We start from the raw sequence: 20744 nt of genomic DNA on the forward strand, positions 1-20744 counted from the left end.
TATCCACATATTAAAGGGGTGCCTGGGAGGCTCAGTCGGTTAAGCGCCAGTCTCTTGACTTGGGCTCAGGTCATGATCTCATCATGGTTCGTGAGTTCAAGCCCTTCATCGGGCTCCGGGCTGACCGTGTGGAGGCCGCTTGAGATTCTCTCTGTCTTCCCCTCCCCTGCTTATGTTCTTTTCCTCTCTCTAAATAAATACATAAACTTAAAAAAAAATCCCAATATTACAGATGACGATCCCATTATAATAACTGTTAGTGGTCATCTTGTTGTTACCAAGTGTAGGCACTGTTATAAGCACTTTAGATATTTACTATCACTTTTCACCCTCTTTAAGCGCTGGGAGTCTTCTATCCCTGTGGAATGGGAGTCTGAGGGGGGGACTATGGAGTGAATGGCAGACTGTGTGAGATTGGGGAAGTACAGGGAAGTGTTTAGATGCCCTATGTGTGGTGGGCCCCCCGAGTAAATCCAAGAGTAGTCCTGAAATTCCAATAAAAACGGCAAGGAAACTATGGAGAATCAGACAAGCAGCAAGAAAAGAGGCAAGTGCTCCAAGTGTACAAAGGACTGTTGTTTAAAGAGAGAGGAAAGAGAATTTGATTTAGAAAACTAATAAATTTCTGGGAAGAATTTAAAAAAAAATGCAGTATTTCACCTTACAGTCTCCTTCACAGCTAATAATGAGCTGGTTCAGACAAGGTCACAGGCATAAAAATGGTCCTGAGGGGTGCTTTTGGATCAGGAGTGGAGTGAACAAAGATGATTAGAAACGGCACTATAGACCCTGGAAAAGTCCAAATCATCCATAATTCCTGGGTTCTGTGGGAATCTTTCTGGATAGCTCATTGTTTTGTCTGCTCAGTTAAACTCCTATCTTCCCACAGAACGAATGACTACGTGTCCCAACGCAGACACAAGCGAAGGGTGCACCTTTATTTTTCTCAGTTTCCCTCCGTGTCCATCTACCAAGGTGAAGAGAAGCAAGTCTCAGAATGATCAACCACCTGGGTCATTCCTAGAAATAGAGAAAGATACAGAGCAGCCCCAGGGCCACGTCTAACATGAATTCATGAATTCGGCTGTAATACTCGGTTTCTCTTTTCACCTCCAGATGCCCACAGCACCTTGTCTCCCTATTTCAGCCTTCGTCAGGGTTGGCCTCGAATTGCAGGTACAGACTTTTGTTGCGGTGGTTATTCATTATTGAACACATCAAAATCTTGGGGAGCAGGAAAGCGTATTTCTTAATCACTTGTAGGTGGGCTCATTTCAAAAACTCAGCCATGCTCTGAGCCTAGACATTGATAAGATTGTGGGGTAATATATTGGTATTGCTTTAAGCTGCTAAATGTGTGACAATTTTTATGGTACCTACAGAGAATGAGAACACAGGTGAAAACAAGGAAGGATCCCGATCTACAAGGGATTATGAGAAAGGCTATTAGGTTAGACGCTTAAGTGGAATGAATAAGGTTAAGACCCAGTTATTGGGGCTAGAATACAAGGGGGGAACACAGGACAAACACAGAATCTGAGTTATTAGAACTCGCACAAAGTTGTGGAATGAGACTCCCATTTAAGCTAACTGACATAGAGTCACTTGGGCTGCTAGAGGATAGGTCCATATATACACTCAGACTCAAGGACAGAATTAGGTAAAATCTTGGTGCGAAGTCAGAATCACAGTGATAAGAACAAGCACAAACAGGTTTCAAAGAGATAGGAGCGGATGGATGGGAAAATCTGCCCGCAGCAATGTTTTCCAAAGTGCGGCTAAGAAATCCCTTGTTGCCATAAATAAATGTAGAGGTTTTCACCAAATAAGTGAAAATTTTAATAAGAATGTTCTGATTATATATTGCTATTCACAGGCCATCCCCAAACTTAGTGGCTTAAGACGGGTGTTTATTGAACTTGATGATTCTGTGAGTCAGGGTTCAGTTGAACAATATGTCTACTCCACAGGTCAACTGGGGTCATTTGGTGAGATGCACCAGGCTGGGCTGGAGTGGAGGGGCCAAGATAGGTTCACTCACACACCTAGTGTCTTGACAGGTGCATTCAGAAGGTCAGGGTCAGCCCTGCCCTTCCCTTTTTATGCAGTCTTAGGCCTTCCCCTGTGATATCTTCACCAAGTTGAGTTTTCTTACAAGGTGGTTCTGGGTTCCAAGAGTGGGTGTTACCAGAGTACCATATGGAATCCACTAGCCTTCTTATGGCTAAGACTTGGAAGTTCCAGAATATACCATTTTAACGCAACTAATTACAAATTTCAACATGTGGGGTGCCTGGGTGACTCCGTTGGTTAGGCATCCGGCTCTTGACTTCAGCTCAGGTCATGATCTCACGGTTCGTGGGTCGAGCCCTACGTAGGGCTCTGCAGTGGTAGTTCAGAGCCTGCTTGGGATTCTCTCTCTTCCTTTCTGTCTGCCCCTCCCCTGCTCACATGCTCTGTCTCTCAAAATATATAAACAAACACATTTTTTTTTTACTATGTGTGAATTGGCAACACTCAAAGACCTTTTCTTGATTCTTCCAAAAGTTAAGAGATTGTACAATATGCCATTTTTGGGAGTTTGGTTAATCAACCTTTAAGGTTAATTTTTCTGGCTAACCTGTCATTTCTACACACATAAAAATGGAGGTTTTTGTTTCAGAAACAACACTGTTCAGAATCAGAGAGGCATAAGAGTGAACAAGCAAGTGGAAATCATTACCCTTTATATTTATTTTTGTATAAAATAAGCAAGCTACAGACAAGGAGTCGCATAGTCTTATAATTAACTTGGTGTACCGGCCCTGACTCTGGGGAGTCTCCCAGGTTGGGTGGGGAAGATGAATTGATTTTTATTGTTTTTTGTTCTGTTTTCCCAATCTGCATGCCTTTCCCTAAAATAACATTTCAACATGTCCAAAACGTTGTTCTATGGGACCACAAGTGCCTTACTTAAAGAAGGCCCCAAATTTAATGTTGTAAAGACAGGTTTTGGTATCAGTGGTACATGTGGACTTACATAAATAATAAACCTTTATTTTCCAAAGTATATTAAGCCGGCTGTATGCAATAGCATAATAAATTGTTCAATCACCTTCAAGTCATTTCGCGAGCCAGTAAAGCCCCTCTATTTTAGGAGGATAAGGACTCAGAAAATGAGCTGTTTAGGAGTTATAAATAGCACATTAATTCAACTATCTGTAATGCAATGATCAAGTTCCCATTCCTACCAGTTCTTCTGTCATTGGTCCTATAGGGGACCAGATGATGGATGAATCGGTATATAAATCCATCAGCACGTATTTTAAAAGGTATGTACTGTTGAAAATGAGTCAGAAACTTTTTTTTCTTTTTCTTTTATATATTTTTGAAAACTTTTTAATGTTTATTTATTTTTGAGAGGGGGTGAGAGCAAGAGGAGGGGAGGGACAGAGAGAGAGACACACACACAGAAACCAAAGCCAGCTTCAGGCTCTGAGCTGTCTGCGCAGAGCCCAGTGTGGGGCTCAAACCCACAAACTGTGAGATCGACCTGAGCTGAAGTCGAGTGCTTAATGAATGAGCCACCCATACAACTCTAGGTCGGGAGCTTTAAGAAAGGACTCTTGGAGGGGCGCCAGGGTGGCTCAGCCGGTTAAGCATCAGACTTCGGCTCAGGTCATGATCTCGTGATTTGTGAGTTCGAGCCCCACATCAGGCTCTGTGCTGACAGCTCAGAGCCTAGAGCCTGCTTCAGATTCTGTGTCCTCTCTCTCTCTCTCTCTCTCTCTGTCTGCCCCTCCCCCAGTCGAACTCCGTCTTTCAAAAAATGAGTAAACGTTAAAAAAAATTAAAGAAAAAAAAGAAAAGAAAGGACTCTTAGATGTTGTATCTTCCTCCTCGTGAAAGAACAAAACCATTTTAATATTGGTAGAGTGTCTCTGGAGCCCATGATTTTGTTCCTATAATCCAATAAAGATAGATTCCTAAAACTTTTTTTTTTTTTTTTTTTTTTTTTAATCATAGGAAGAAACAAATCTCCAACACAGGTCCTTTCTGATTGTCCAGTTTTCCTGAAAATAATCCTCCTCTTAAAGTACTTTTCCCTTGATCTTCCATTTATCCTTTTTTTTTTTTTGGAAAAATCTATATTGTATAAGGAGTTCAACTTCTTAAATAAATGCACATGTACGCAAAATATGTACAATTTCTAGAGAACTCGAGGACTTTGGAAGCTGAACGTGAATTCCAATGTAACAGAAAGAAAAATATACATGTTGTAAATGACAAGTTTCTAATAAATAACTTGCAAGTGAAAATTTTGCTCCTAAGGTTACAGCATATTTAGTATACACTGATAATTTTTAAAAATGTATTTACTGATCCCTTATGTAATGTGGTCTGTGATAAGGCATGATAGCAAATAATACACAGTTCCAGGATTCAAGGACCTCAAGGCAGAAAGAGATCTCTACAGGTGAAAAAGAAATCATATTGCAGGGGCACCTGAGTGGCTCAGTCAGTGGAGCCTCCAACTCTTGATTTTGGCTCAAGCCATGACCTTGAGGTTTGTGATTGAGCTCCACATCAGGCTCCACACTGGCGACGGCACAGGGCACGCTTGGGATTCTCTCTCTCCCTCTCTGCCTCTCCCCTGTTCTCTCTCTCTCAAAATAAATAAATAAACAAAAGAAAAAAAAGAAATCATCTTGCAGTCCAATAATTTCTACAAAACGGTTGAAAACAGTGTCATTCATGTAAGATAGTCACCAAGGAAGGAGCTAGACTCTTGAAGTGTGCTGCTAGACTTCCAGATTCTCTTCCTCTTCTGCACATTGTAGACACTGCTAATGCTAACATCCATTCACCTTCCTTCCTGCGTCCATGTGAACAATGGGGGGCAGATGGTCAGCTGGAGAGTGGGTCCTTGAGCAGTTCACCCAATGCCAGCAGTCAACCACCTTTGAAATTTTTGTCAGTGGGAACTTTTTTTAAAGGTTTTAAGTCCTTACTAGATTTTCTCTTTCCAAAGCATTTCTAATGGACTCGTTTTGGTCCTGGGAATCGTAATTCAGGAATTGTGTCAGGAGACGGCACCTCCACTGGGGGAAAGGAAAGGGAAAGATAGAGGACCTTCAAACTACATTCTATTTCATATGATGGAAAAGGTCGGGAAGGAACTGGAGAACAACGTAGTATGTTTTCAAATAGTTGACAGGTTATCACGGGAAAGAAAAATTATGATTATTTTATAGAACCGGGGTGGGGGTAGATTTAAAACCGGTGAGTTTGTCAAAATAAGGACCAATGTAGAAAATAGCTTCTGCCATTCTCACATTCTAGCTTTTCTTTCAAACACAGTTGCCTCAAAAGTAGCATAACTATAAAGGTTTCTTACTTCTCCCTCCAGTGAAAAATTTCTCAAAGTGTCAAGGTATGGGGCTTCTGGGTGGCTCAGTCGGTTGAGCGTCTGACTTCGGCTGAAGTCATGATCTCATCATTCACAAGTTCGAGCCCCACATCGAGCTCTGTGCTGACAGCTCAGAGCCTGGAGGCCACTTCAAATTCTGTGCTCCCTCTCTCTCTCTGCCCCTCCCTGACTCATGCTCTGCCTCTCTCTTTCTCAAAAATAAACATTTAAATTTTTTTAAAGTGTCAAGGTATGCAGTGTGTGTGTGTGCGTGTGTGTGTGTATGCATGTGTGTATATATATATATATATTACTTTTAAGTATATTTAATATTTATCTTATTCATCCTATAGACTGATGTTCCCTTCATGTATTCATTCATTATGCAATGCTGTCAATCATGAAAGCTTAGTTTTACTTTTTCCCTAGTACAGTGGTTCTCATTCAGGGGAAATTTTATCCCCATAGGATATTTGTCAATGTCTCGAGATATTTTTGATTGTCACGATGCGGGGGGTGGTGGGGATGTTACTGGCTTCTAGAAAGTAGAATCAAAGGATGCTGCAAAGCACAGGATAGCCCCCTTACAACAAAGAATTATCCCCTTCAAAATGTCAGTAGCGGTGAGATTGAAAAACACCACGTTAGTGGATCCCTCCCGTCTCACTCTACCTGTGTGATACACATTCTCAGGGGACTACTTCTTAAGTAAGTGGATGTGAGTCAACATGCCTGTGACTCTTTTCTTCTCACTGCTGTGGAAGTTAGAGAGGCAGGGGCTGGGGAGTCAGGGCTTCATTCTTGCGACCTTGGCACTTGGTATGTATTCCCTCACATGTGAAGCAAATAATCTCAGGTAGGTTCGGAGCCCTGGGCATTGTTGGGACAATCGACGGATTATTCAGGTGAGCATGACATAGACTGATGATAGGCAATTACTATAAATCACTGTTAGTCTAACTTCCAGCCACGTACAACTGATTGCAAGAAAAGCACGGGGATCAGCCTTGGCCCATCCATTCTAGAAAATTAGTATTGTGCCCAAAGCCAGGTTTGCACATTTTTTGAATGAGCCAAGCAGAATACTTTCCATATAGCCAAATGAAATGAATTGAGAAGAATGAAAGTTTTGTTCCTTCAAGGGTATTTTTACACGATGTTGTAGTTTAGGTGAAAATGTTATTTATTTTTAAATAGTAAGCGCTATAAATGAGCCTGTTTCAGTTTCTGGGGGGGTTTTAGAAGTATGACAACTTTAGGAAATACAAAAACACCATAATACAACAGACAATACCAATTCAAGTTTTCGATGGGAGTCACTAACGATAGATATTAGGGTTTTCTTTAAGAATTTGTTTTAAGGATAAGAGCTGTATAAAGGCTTGTATATGAAGATTTTTTGCCAAAATATACATTCTCAAGCTGATTTTTTAGAATACCTCTAATGCTGTTTTAATTGACTAAGGTGGGGGGGGGGTGGATGGGGTTTTCTTTTCCCTTCTTTCTCTTCCAGAGTTTCCTAATTTAGAAAGGAAATCGCCAGTAGTACAAATGCTGGAAATTTGGTCAAAACCAAAAAGAAAGCACAATACACAATATCTTGAAGATTAGGAAGATGTGAGGTGGGCTGAGGGCGCGTGGTAGAGAGTAGGTCACGGGCGTCGTGGTTAAGAGCAGGTAAGATCGTGGGATCAGGGGAGGACACACTACGGAAGTGTGCTTACATTTTCATGAGGCTATTACTCATTTTCAGATATATACCGCGTAGTTGCCACTGGATTTCATCATGCCAAACCAGAAGGATTCCTGAGGCTCTCGTTTATTTCTGCTGTCTAAAGCCATTACCTTCCACCTCCTAAAAGACTCAACACCGCAGCTTTTAAGTCGAGGCCAAAGACACTACATCTCTAGAAGCGAGTGTACAATTTGAAAAAAACAAAACAAAACAAAACAAAAAAACGCTGGCGCTCTTGATGTGCTTTGTTTTTTCTCTCGCAGAAATGGTGCTCCATCATAAGGGTCGATCTTGGCTCAATTCAAAATCTGACACACAGTGACTGGTATGTTCGCAAGAGTCGTCAGAATTGAGGACCATCTCTAAGAACACGTTACCTCGGTTCTGAGTCGCTGTGCATGTGATCTAGACGGCGAATGACTAATTCCTTCTGTCAGTTCAAAGCTGAATGCTGGAAGCAGCCTGTTCTCCTAGATGTTTAACTAAATCTTCTTGGCTGGGCTTACTCAGCCAAAGTCACAAGCTGCCAAAGCACTGTTGCATTTAGAAAGACAGTGGCTTCTCATTTGCGGGGATTCCGCGCTTTGAAGAGTATTTACAGGCTCATCCTTCATCCTGGAGGGCCTGACTCTGGAATCCAGCAGATGATGGATGATGGGTCCTCAGAGCATTTAAATCCCAGCCAAGTTTTCCAGCCACACGTTCGTTTTCCTATCTGATCACGCTACTTTGTGTATCATTGTGTGTATTGGAATAGGAAGTTAAAAAAAGATAGACTAGGGGCACCTGGATGGCTCAGTCAGTGAGACCTCCACCTCTTGATTTCAGCTCCGATCGTGATCTCACGGGTCATGAGATCGAGCCTTGGGCCTGGCTCTGCACTGGTGGCATGGAGCCTACTTGAGATTCTGTCTTTCCCTCTCTCTCTAGCCCTCCTCTCTTCACACACTTATTCTTTATAAATAAATAATAAATAAATAAATAAACTTAAAAATAAAAGAGGTATTCTATTAAGCGTACCGAGAGTGCCGAAATCTTACTAACTTTGATAATCCAGAACAAAGTAATAATAATCCAGAAATCTTACTAACTTTGATAACCAGAGCAAAGTAATAAAGCTAGAATTCTGGTGTTTGCCCCACCTTCTGTAACATTAGATACAACTTAGGAGCTCTACCTGGACGTAGGCTAGAGGATCTCTTCTGTTACCCTTGACCCTGGCGTCCATGCCTTATGCCAGATCTCTGGTCCTGAGCCATGTCTTTCGCCTTGTCCCGACTGAAGCTTAGGCATTTGTTCATTCAACAAACCTGGATCTGAGGGTTCAGACGTTGGCACGTTTTCAACCTCTCAGCCCTGTTTTCCCTGTTTGTAAAATGGGGAGTTTGGCATGCCTGTATAACGAAGAGCACAGAGGAATAGCTCCTTAAACTTTGGTTGTTCTTTAATCCTCCTTTCTAAGTGTACCCACGTTCTCTTCGTGGAGTTCTACTTAAAGTTGTCAGTGTCTACCGATTGTCAATTGTTCAAACAGAACTCCCCGTTCTGGCACTCTGGGGCATACACAAGCCTAATTTTCTCACTTTGTCTCCCCTTTGCCTTTGTCCTGCACCACAGGGTCACTCTCACTCATCTAAAATGAGTTGGCCCTCGACCCATGTACTTGTATCGAAGGACCCCATCCCTTCTGTATGGCAGGGCTCCATCCCGCCATTTTGCTACTGAAAGTGTGCTCTTTTTCTAAGGACCAACTTCACTGTCACTTCTTCCAAGAAGCTAGGAGAACCTCACTCCAAATGCATTCTTCCAAATTCAGAGACTGAAATTCACCCCTCGCTTTTTAAAATCAAAAGTCGAATAAACCAAGCACACACCATGAACTTATTTCAGTTCATGGCAGAGTCAACAAGTGGACTAGAAAACAGACACGCCTGAAAAAAAGAAACACCTTCGTTTCATTTTAGCTTAACCTTTTGTCTCTCTCAAAGAAGAGCCTGTGTTTGCATTAATTCTCCACGTAGATCGAGTTCTGAGATCCTCGAGGGGTCTGGTATGCATCCTGTTTGCAAACTGAGATTTCTTTAGGAATGAAGAATAAAAAGTGCTTACGCAGGCCTGAAACAGAAACCTTGCTTTGGGGCACTGGTATGGCTCCAATCTTTATAATCGGCATCTCTGAAATATTCCATTTTTCCAAAGTGCAAAGTCGGGTTTCATAGTTCCCTCATAACTTGTTTTCCTAGTGCACTCCAATCAGTTTGATGCCAGTGAATTTCTGTTGTGTTTATTACATTTTGTCTTCTCTCCACCCAGGCCTCCCACCCTCAAGTCCCACACTGTGACCAAGCCTTTGAGTAACCAAAAGCTTATTAGCAAATTTTCCAGCAAATAGAATTTTTTGGAATTTTTTTCTGCCTTTGGTTGATGGGCTTACACTGAAATAAACCAGTCATGTTTGTGCTAAACTTCTATTGGAATTTCACTTCCAGTCACATTTAATGAATGAATGAGAGGCTGAAATATACCAACAAAATCAAGCCTTGAGTAAAAATAAAGAGAGGCAGAGAGACACTGAGTAAAACAGAAAGAATGTGAAAAGGAAAAGTTGGGAGAGAGAATGAATGTTCAGTCTGGACTCTGTAACAAAAACGTAAAAAATACAATGTTCCCTACATTTAACAAGAACACGCGAATGTTCAAGAGAACTAATTTGATTTTATTTTCATGTAGATCTATTTCATAACTTAATTAATTTATTTTAATTAAACCTTAATTTTATTTTCACGTAGATCTATTTCATAACTATGCTATCAAAATATTGATAAATTGATTGATAATATAAATGTTAAAAGTCACAAAATAAACATGAGGTCACAATGAACTGACCTCTCTCCATGATCATGGAGAGAAGGGAGACACATGAAGTGAGCTGTGTGATCACTGCAACTTTCCTTCTGGAAGCACTTTCTAAGTCTCAAAGCAGGGAACGGGAGCCCAAGCAAAGTGTGGCAGTCCCACTGAGTGGATGAGGTAGGCATTAACATTTGGACATGACAGCAGATGGATCTCCAAGGCAGAATACTGATTATGAGGAAGCTCAGAGAAATAGCTCTAGAAAGCTGCATGGGACCCTTTGAGATCTTAGTAATGTGTGCACAGGGTAAAGTTAAACCTTGCATATAGTAAAACACAATAAGGCTGGGCAAAAAAAAAAAAAAAAATGCTACAAGGGAAAGGGGCACCGTGATGGCTCAGTTGGTTAAGCATCCAACTCTTGAGTTTGGCTCAGGTCACAATCTCACGGTAGTGAGATCGAGCCCTGCATGGAGCCTGCTTAAGAGTCTCTCTCTCCCCCTCTCCCTCTGCCTACCTCTCTCTCTCTCTGTCTCTCTCTCTCTCACACAAAACAAAAGCCACAACAGAGTCATGAGCTGAAAAAGTCCCAAACTATTTTGTCTGACTACTCAAACTGGAGAAAACTCGTCGAGTGCCTGAGGCATTCAATAGACACCCCAGATAAAGTCTTTACTGTAGAGCTACTCCATGCCTCCTCAAACAAGCTGAAAGATAAGCTCAAAATAATCCACAAGTCTCTACATTTCCTGCCAAAATATACTTCAACGCTCTTGAAATGACGGCAGCAAAATCCATACACTTATCACCATAACATGTGCCATGTCTATAATCATACAAAAAATACTGAACATGAAAAGAAGCAGGAAAGTAGTTCATAGTCAGAAGAAAGGTTTAATAGAAATAAACTGAGAAATGACAGATGATAGAATTAGCAGACAAGTATATTAACGCAGCATATTGGAGCTCCTGGGAGGCTCAGCTGGTTAAGCATCCGACTTCAGCCCTGGTCATGATCTCAGAGTTTGTGAGTTCAAGCCCCATGTCAGGTTGTGCTAACAGCTCGGAGCCTGGAGCCTGCTTCGGATTCTGTGTCTCCCTCTCTCTCTGCCCCTCTCCCGCTCATGTTCTTTCTCTCAAAATTAAATAGAAATCATTTTTAAAACATTTTAAATTTAAAAAAAACGGCATAAAGATTCTCAAGGAATTAAATGAAAATAAGAACATAATGACAAAAAAATTAAAGATTTTTAAAACATGATTAATGGAGTTGATAAACATAGTATCTGAGAGGACAATTCGCTGGATGCGCTTTAGAGCAGATTAGAGACTGGACAGTAAAAGATTAATGAATGGAAAGCCATAGCAGTGGGAAATGCAAACTAAATACTGAGGGAAAAAAGATTGAAAAACAAATAAACAGAAGCTGTTACCTGTGGAACAATTTAACTGCCAGAAAAAGAGGAAATTAAAAAGATTAAAAGAAAAAAAGAAAGAAAGAATGGCCAAAATTCCCCCAGTAATCAAGACAGGGTGGTATTTCTGGGGGCGCCTGGGTGGCTCAGTCGGTTGGGCATCTGACTTCGGCTCGGGTCATGATCTCGTGGTTCATGAGTTCGAGCCCCGCATCGGGATCTGTGCTGACAGCTTAGAGCCTGGAGCCTGCTTCAGATTCTGTCTCCCTCTCTCTCTGCCCCTCCCCCGCTTGCGCTCTGTCTCTCTCTGTCTCTCAAAAATGAATAAACTTTAAAAAAAAGGTTTTAAAAAAAAGACGGGGTGGTATTTCCAAATGTACAAACATATCACTCAAAGGAATACAATAAAAGTCTTAGGTATAGTTCCACGCATATCTGGTCATTTGATTTTCAATGTATGTGCTAAGGAAATACAATGGGGAAAGGAGTTGTTTCAACAAAGAGTGGTAGAATAACCAGACAGCTATGTAGCAAAAGAAAAAGAATGTCAACACTTACTTCATACCCTGGAGACAATTTTCTCAAAATGGATCATAAGCCTAAAATGTAAAATCGAAAGCTACAAACCTTCCAAAAGTAAACATAGGGAGAAACCGTTAAGAACTTGCTGAAGACAAGGATATTTTAAGATAGAAACAAATTGTTGTATTCCAATACAATGGACTCGGCAACAGAAAGCAAATGAACTTACATGGTGACGCAACTGCATGGTTGAAGGTCAACAATATTCCCCTAAGCTTCAAAAGGTACCTACCCTAATGGTGGCTGATGCATGACACATGGACACATGGCCTAGGCTGGTCCAAAAGTGTTTAGAGCTTGTGAGACACAGAAACAGTTGGTACAGAATCCTTTCTGATGCTGGCTGCACATCTATCATCCGGGGCACCAGTAGAGGTTCCTACAGTGGCTTCCAGAAATCAGATATGGAAGTGGGGATTGGGCAAGCTGAGACATCAAGTTGTGTAGTGATGGAAAGGATCTATGGCATTAGCCTTGTTTGTGCAGTCACGGCCATCTCCCAGCCTTCTTTGCTCATGACAATTGCCTGAGCCTTGTTCTAAGTCTTTCTGGCAATTCTGTGAGTTGCTCAGCGTCCATTCAATACTCTTCACTTCTTGCAATGGTCTCTGTTACCAGTTACTGAGAACTCTGGTTTACACAAATTGTGTCAAATACCATGCATATCCCGGTGATGTGACATTTTATATCTCTAGTTTTGAGTCCATCTGCAGACACATAAACACCCTGGAAATCTCCCTTGGATACAAACTAAACATCTATAAAACAGAAACAGAATTCTTGATCTCCTCCTCCCCCGAGAAGTGGTAATTGGCCAACCAATGTACAGTATTTTCTTTGTACAATACATAATTTAGCAGCAACCAGACATCTCCACCTTTCTTTTAATTACCGTAACTATCAAACTATATACTGTTACACAACCCAGTGCATCCCTTTTCACTTGTATCCCATCCGAATTCACCAGAGGTAAAAGTACCAACAATTGGAAAGCTACGCAAGCCAAAGGTCATCACCCCTTCACTGATCACAAACAATAGGAACTCTGTTGCCATCTGGCCATTGTGAGACCCAATTCTTGACTCTCAGTTTGAGAGGCAGCTTCCCAGAACCACTTCAAGAACCTACAAATGCTGGCATCGGGTTGGATTCCCCAGAAGCAAATACTGAGATGAGGATATTTGAGAGAACGATGTAAGTCAAATATTTAGCATGTAAGTAAAGGAGTAAGGATGCAGGGCCAGAAATGGAAAGAGGGAAAAAAGAGTGGGATAGTAACAAAGCCCCACAGAGTGTAACTTCAGTTTAGGCACCCTGCACCCCTGGTAGGTCTCACCCCACAGTTGTCCTCCTTGGGGGACAGAGTGTCTATATTCCATCGTGCACCAGCCATTGGCTAAGAGCTGGTTCTAAGGAAAACAAACTTCTCAGGCACTTCCCCTCTCTGTGCTTGCAGGCAAGGCGGGTTCCAGCAGCCTGACACAAAACCCACAAGTGTTTGTTTTGTGCCTCTCCCACTAGACCGCGGGTCACGGGAGGTCAAAAGCCAGGTCATCCTGTACAGCGCTGCATCCAGTGCTTAGCATGGTGGAAAACAGCAACAATGCCTCTGCCTCCGGCCTGGCACTGTTCTGAGCCCCAAGAGTCGGGGTGTGAAATTGGCAGGACACTCCTTAGGAAGCAGCATTCTGAGGAAAACCATGGGAAGTAATTTCGACCGGGATTAACAAGTGCATCTGGGATGTGACAAGGAGCGAGAGCGGAGGTTTAAGGCCAAGTTCAGACATCTGGAGCAGCCAACATACTAGCAGGACTGAAGCAGACAGAATGGAGAGATCCTTCAGGCATTACCGCATCTAAAATGGAAGCCAAAAATATTTGTAACGCCAGGCTCATGGCTGTTGGCATCAGTGAGCCTGGGGGATTAAGGGAGCCAAGGAAGACCAGGTGAATTTGACTGTTTGATAATAACACTCAGAAAAGACAAGACGCTCTCCAAGGAACTGGGAAATCACGCGGAAGAATGAGCCGTTTCGTCCTGAACCAGTTAGTAAATCAATGAAAAAAATCCAGATACGTAGTATCATTTTATGGGAGGAAATGAGGAGAGATTACGCACTGAAGTAATTCAGACATCTTTGAGCCCTACCAAGTTCAAGGCCAAACTGGCCGGTCCAATAGAAATATCATGCATGCCACAAAGGAATTTTTATTTTTTTCGTAGGTAGTCACATTAACAAGAAAGTATAAAGCCACGGGTAACATTATTATTAATAAAATACTTTACTTAACCCAATATATCCCCCAAAAGCTACCATCTTCACGAACAGGCAACATAAAACTATCAATGATATATTTTCTATTCAGTTTCTATTTAAAGAAGTTAAAATGAAATCAAATTGAAAATTCAGTTCTTTTTCTCACTAGCCACATTTCAAGTGTTCGATCACATGTGGCTAACGGCTGCTATATTGGACAAAGTAGTGCTAGCATTAAATATAATGATGATGTGAGACTTTCTGAAAAACACTGACTTTAACGACTATCTGTATCTAATGCTTACATCACTGAACTTCTTACTCATCTTTCAGAAGGGCAGATTTTTTTTTTAAATGCACTTATTGAAAGCTTTCTAACGGCAGATTATCAATGAGGCTACTGAGAAAGCCAAAGCAATCACCACTGACTGAAGAGCGTTCTAAGGTAAGCTGCTTTTGTTTAGAATTTGGGGCTCTCTGACATGATCCATGACTTCAACTTGACCTTGCCGCTCTGTTTCTAGATGTGTTGCCATATGTTAATGAAGTTCTCACCGTAGCATGAATAGATGATCAACTCATGGGAAGGATGTAGAGGGTTTTAAATAGTTCCGATATAAGTACCACTGAAAATTTGGTGTAAAGGTGGTGAACATTTTTGGCGTAAACTTCTCAGACTCCAAAGGAATCCTATTGGTATTATCCTACCCGAAATAAGACACAGCAATACAGGAAATGTAAATTCTGAAAATAAGGCCAAATATTAAAAGTTTCTTGTGATAACTTATTATGATTCCTTCTCCCCCTCCGGGGGGCGGGAGTGGTGCAAGGGAGAGAGAATCATGCAAAGTCAACTGATTGCATACCGGAACACAGCTAGACTCGAACATTTCTTGTAGTTGGGAATTTATTCTTATATTATAGAATCAAGGACACCTCCTATCCATGAAAACTGATCTGGAAATACAATCATGAATGCAGTGCAATTTTGGGGGCATTTCTCGGGGAATACATTTTTTTTATTTTGGTAGATAGCTCAAAATGGCTTCAGGTCCAGCAACTTCCATTTCGAACCTCTCTTGAAATAATCCCCAACATGAACATATAGTCTCACGATTTTGTTGCCAACCGTAGTCTGCATTAATTAGTTCAAGGGATTTCTCCCAAGTATCACACACGTTTCTGCACTCTCAATAAATGATAACCTGAAAGGAAGGTAGACATCACTAAGGGAGTTATGGGAAAAATTCTTACCAAGAATTACCAGGTTTTCATCACCAAGATGCCCCTCCATATTCTATATCAGAAGCTCTCTTGATTGCCATTTATGGGACAATATCTCAACATTCACTTCAATCGTACCCTCCCTCATAGACTGAAAAAGAGCTTACAAGACAAATAAGGATCTATCTTGGATTCCGTTCAATCTCTACCTACCTTCTTGTCTCACCTGTACTATAAAAAAAATAGACTGTGTTGGGGCACCAGGGTGCCTCAGTCGGTTAAGTCGACTTCAGCTCAGGTCATGATCTCACAGCTCGCGAGTTCAAGCCCCGCATCAGATTCTGTGCTGGCAGCTCAGAGCCTGGAGCCTGATTTGAATTCTGTGACTCCCTCTCTCTCTCTCTGCCCCTCCCCTGCTCATGTTCTCTCTCTCTCTCTCTCTCTCAAAAATAAATAAACAGTAAAAAAAATAAAATTATAAGGTAGACTGTGCTAGACAAAGGAGATAGTGGAAAGTAGTTTAAGCTCACTTTAACCATATTCCACAAGAGATGGGTTGGGAAAATATTAGAATATCAATCTACTTTTCCTCAAGACCATTAACCAATCATCATCAGAGCTGTCTACTCTTTGCTAGTGATACATACATAAAATGCATTAAATACATATTTATATGTATTTATGTATACATATGTATTTATATGTATACATACGTGCACGTGTATACATCATATATCATCAGACATATATGTGTGTACACAAAAACACACATGGCCACACTCGCTTAACTCTCTCCAGAACAATCAAATGAAAAAGCAACTGGGGAAGTGAAATTTCCAGGACTTTCTGCATCAACTAGTATGTAGAATTGTAGCTCTACAAAAGGCCACTTGTTTGTAATTTACAAATGGTAGCTGAGTCCATAGTTGAGAGCTTGCATTCAGATCCAAGCAGTCTGGATCACATCCATGACCACAAGAGCAACATAAATATTCATTTTTGGAACGTAAGAGGTTCTCTAGTCCAACTCACAAATCAACGTTTAATGTGTTCAATATCATCCCTGACAGTGTATTAATAATTCTTCTAGCAGTAGGACAGGGAAACATTTCTGAAGCAGAAGGAATATGCCAGGGTTTCTCCCCCTCTCCCTGCCCTGGGGTGACAAGTTAAAAATAATTTAAATTTATTCCTTAGGCAGTTCTGCTCTCTGATTTCCAGATTTTGAAGATTTGCCCCTTCCCATCTGCTGTTCCATAATCTTTTTTTTAAAATTTATTTGAAGAAAGGAGGGGCACCTGGGTGGCTCAGTCAGTTAAGTATCTGACTCTTGATTTCAGCTGAGGTCATGATCTCACAGCTGTAGGATCAAGCCCGGGTCAGGCTCTGCACTGACAGTGTGGAGCCCGCTTGAGAATCTCTCTTGCTCTCTCTCTCTGCCCCCTCCTTGCTTGCACTCTCTCTCTCTCTCTCTAAATATATAAGTAAATTTTTTTAAAAAAGGAAAAAAAATAATCCATAAAAAGTAAAATTTGCATAAAATTTGCAAAAAAATGAACTATCATTCATTATATATTTTCTAAGACATTTCTGTAGCTTGGGGGGAAGAAAAGAAAACTGGAAAGTGCTGGAGTGAGTTATAACATTCACTGTGCATATTTATTCAGCCCGTCTATATACCATGTCTAATACAACAACAGGACCACATTTCTCTCAGAAAATGCTAAGTAGGCTTTCAAAAGTGCTTTTCACACGTCACGAGTGATGTTCCGTCTCCTTTTTACCCTACGAAGGAATTCGGGCTTTCTCAAGGTGGAGCTCATCTTTGTTTGCAGAGAAAGAACAATTGTTGTTGTCTAAAAGAATTTGCCAGAAATAAAAGAAAACAGAAACATCACCAAAATTGTGGTTTCGAATACAGACCAACTTAAAATGCTTCCAAGGTTTTCGGAGTCAACCATACAAGCATGCAAGCAGTTCTATCAACAAAAGGGATGGGGTTAGGAATGTCACAGTGATCTCTAAGCAAAACTTTCCATAGGCCTAGGGTCCTGTTTCCCTCTTTCCCATAAACATCCTTCGCGGTGATTCCATGGCAGCACCGGGATTGTCTGCCATACCAAACAAAGCCATAGTTGTTGGCACAGGTACCTCCCTAGCTCTGGAATGAGATTAGAGACGGAAGAAATATCAACATCTACCAAGGCCAATGGAAGCAAATTTAAACTCTCTTCTGCCACCAAACAAACAACCCTAGCCACATCTTAAAAGCCGCCATCAGGATGCTGGTTCGGACCCCACAACCCTGAAGTGGCTTCCATATCTGCGTCCTGTAATTAGTGGCGGGTGTTCCCTCCAGACACTCAAGGGTTAGAGATTGGGTTTGAATGTTGTTCCGAAGTTTATCCAAATAAGGCTGGATTTTTCTTCTGTGGGTGTTCCTCCCTTCCTTGCCTTGCTTGTTTCCTTTCCCACCCCACCCCTACCTCTTCAGTTTTCTCCTCAATTATATTCTATATACTATTTCCTTCTTGACCAAGAATTTCCTATTGGGTCCCATAACTTAGTGCTTGCATTTGATTTTCCAAACGTTCGTTTTACTTTCTACAGACTAAAGACGAGATGAAACTTGTTGTCAAAGAGAGTGGCTAAACTGAAAAAGATCCATGTCCCTTTTAGCCGGAGGGTGAATTGCTCATGCCCGTCCTTCACGAGCTTCATTTTCATCTAAAAACAATTTTTTTTGAAACAAAAAACAATAAAGACTAGAATCAGCCCTGTCATTATATGGCCGGCTAGCATAAGAGACTCTTAAAAACTGAGAACAAACTGAGGGTGGATGGGGGGTGGGAGGGAGGGGAGGGTGGGTGATGGGTATTGAGGAGGGCACCTTTTGGGATGAGCACTGGGTGTTGTATGGAAACCAATTTGACAATAAATTTCATATATTAAAAAAAAAGAACACCGTGATTTCCAAATGTTTGAGGAATTACCCCCGCCCCTCTTGTGGGACTGTAATCAGGGGCCCAAGCCTCTCCTACTTAAGCAATGGAGATGTTCCTTAAGGTGGGCAATAATTCAGAGCACTCTGGAATTTGAATCTTGAGCGAAGGGACAAAGGGACTGGAAGTTGCTGTGGTTCATCCGTTTCCACTGCGTCTTCCTGACTAGATCCCTCGTGTTATGGCACACTTCTGGGGGCTCCCTGCACTCGCTTTCTCCCTGCCTGGTTCCTGTCAGTCAGAATCCCTCTCCGTTGCATGTAACCAACGAATCCCAACTAATATTCAATTAGGACCTGTCACTTCTGCTTAGAAGGATAACACATATGCCAGATTCATTGGATTATAACCACACTCTGTGTGATCAGTACTGTTCTTAGGGCTGGAAAAAAATTACAGGAGAAAAGGGAGACACTGACTTGCTCTCAGAGGGTTTACCGCATGGGTAAGATTATTCCACAGGCAACATTACCATTCCCAGGCACACAAAGACCTCAGCAGGCCTGTGTTCATTATCCAAGCAATGACTTTTCTTGTCACCCACTTAGTTTCCCAAGCCTAAACCTGCAATTCATCCTCGACTTCTCCCTCCTCCTCACCCCACACATCCAATTAGTCACACCTCATTCGGTGAGAAAATATTTATTAGCAAACCGCGTTGACTGTGCTGATGTTACATCTCCTACCTCTTTCCGTTGGCAAAGCCTCGGCTTTAATTCACCACCTCATGATGCGTTTCTCAGGTTCACTTAACTGCAGCAATCTACCAACTGGCTCCTCTGCCTTTTTCCTTCTGATCCATTCTCTTCTATCAAGACGGCGTCTTCTTCCTAAAGTGCAGGTCTTGCCATGTTGCTCTCCTGAGGCTGGCGAACGTCTTGGGAAAAGCTTCACCTGTCTCGGTCTGGTATTTACAGCCCTTCAAGGCACTTGAAAACTCTCCGGAAGCAAAGAGAGTTGTGACTAAACAACTGAAAAGGAAAGGTTATCAGGACGTGGCTCTAGCTTGTCTCTCCGGCCCCACTTCTTACCACTCTATGCTACAAGCTGCTTACAGATCCTCCAAGAACCATCATCTCATCTCCTGGCTTGGGCACCAGCTACTCCTCTACCTGGAATGCCCTTCCTGTTCCCTGTCCTCATGTCACCTAACTCCTACTCTCCCACCCTCCGGGCCAAGGGGAGCTCCCCCACCTTCATTACCACATGCCATCACCCTGTGCACCCCTCCTACACATTATCTTTCTCTATACTGTAATACACACACTAGCACATGTTAAGGCATTCTATTTATAAACACAGGAAACATCCTAACACCTAGCTGTTGTAGTTTCAGGACTCTCTAAAAATGCCAACCCTGGATTATAACAACTGTATTACTGCAGCAAACAAATAAACTTTCTAGATTTATGTGAAGTTCCCATCGACTCAGGGCTCCGTAAACTCTCATGAAAAGATTTTTAAAAACTACGGATTTTCAGAAAATTTTACATTTTGTGGGTAACACCTTACATATTGATGCGTCAAGCAGACTTGGAAGTAAAAGTCAATCCAACAGAACTGGTTTTATGGAAGAAAAAGGATGAATTAAGCCAATCTGTCACAGCCAAAGAAGAAAGATGACACATTTTTTGACAATATTCTCTGGTTAAATGAATTAAGTCAAAAATAATGGAAAGCTGTACAAGAAACAAGAGTATAATTGGGCTATTATGGAAGGGAATAGGATGGAGTCAAATGGGATAAAATTACAAAATAACATAAACATGGTTTCAGAGGCATTTGTAATAATGACAAAAAAATGGCAATATGCATATGGTAAAAAGTGGGTGTGCTGGTCACAAAAGATACTTGAGGTAGTCCTTTAAGAACTCATCATTCTGGGGCGTCTGGGTGGCTCAGTCAACTGAGCATCCCACTTCAGCTCAGGTCAAGGTTTCATAGTTCGTGAGTTCGAGCCCCGCGTCAGGCTGTGTGCTGACAGCCTAGAGCCTGGAGCCTCCTTTGGATTCTGTGTCTCCCTCTTTCTCTGCCCCTCCCCTGCTCATTCTCTCTCTCTCTCTCTCTCTCTCAAATAAATAATAAAATATTAAAAAATAAAAAAAAGAACTTGTCATCCTTCTTCTACTATGAACAGGTCTCAGTCATCAGCCCTTGGCCGACTCTTCTACAGGATGACTTTCTCTTCCTATCATTGCTGTCTTGGGCCATTGATTACAACTGAGCATTAATCCCAGATCTGTAGCTCCTATTCTCACTTCTAATTCAGTTCTGATAGACAACCAT

The 20744-nt window shown here is 41.7% G+C and overlaps 1 long non-coding RNA gene across 1 annotated transcript in view; it reads right to left on the bottom strand.

The window, feature by feature from the left end:
• The window catches only part of LOC113594404 (uncharacterized), a 57612-nt gene extending 38098 nt beyond the window's left edge, over positions 1 to 19514 (bottom strand). The window contains exon 1 of the long non-coding RNA XR_003414805.2: positions 19145 to 19514. This is a non-coding gene — a long non-coding RNA (uncharacterized LOC113594404). The remainder of the gene's footprint in view (positions 1 to 19144) is intronic.
• Positions 19515 to 20744: the final 1230 nt, after the last annotated feature.

This window comes from Acinonyx jubatus, chromosome C2 (assembly GCF_027475565.1).
Source record: "Acinonyx jubatus isolate Ajub_Pintada_27869175 chromosome C2, VMU_Ajub_asm_v1.0, whole genome shotgun sequence".
NCBI lineage: Eukaryota > Metazoa > Chordata > Mammalia > Carnivora > Felidae > Acinonyx > Acinonyx jubatus.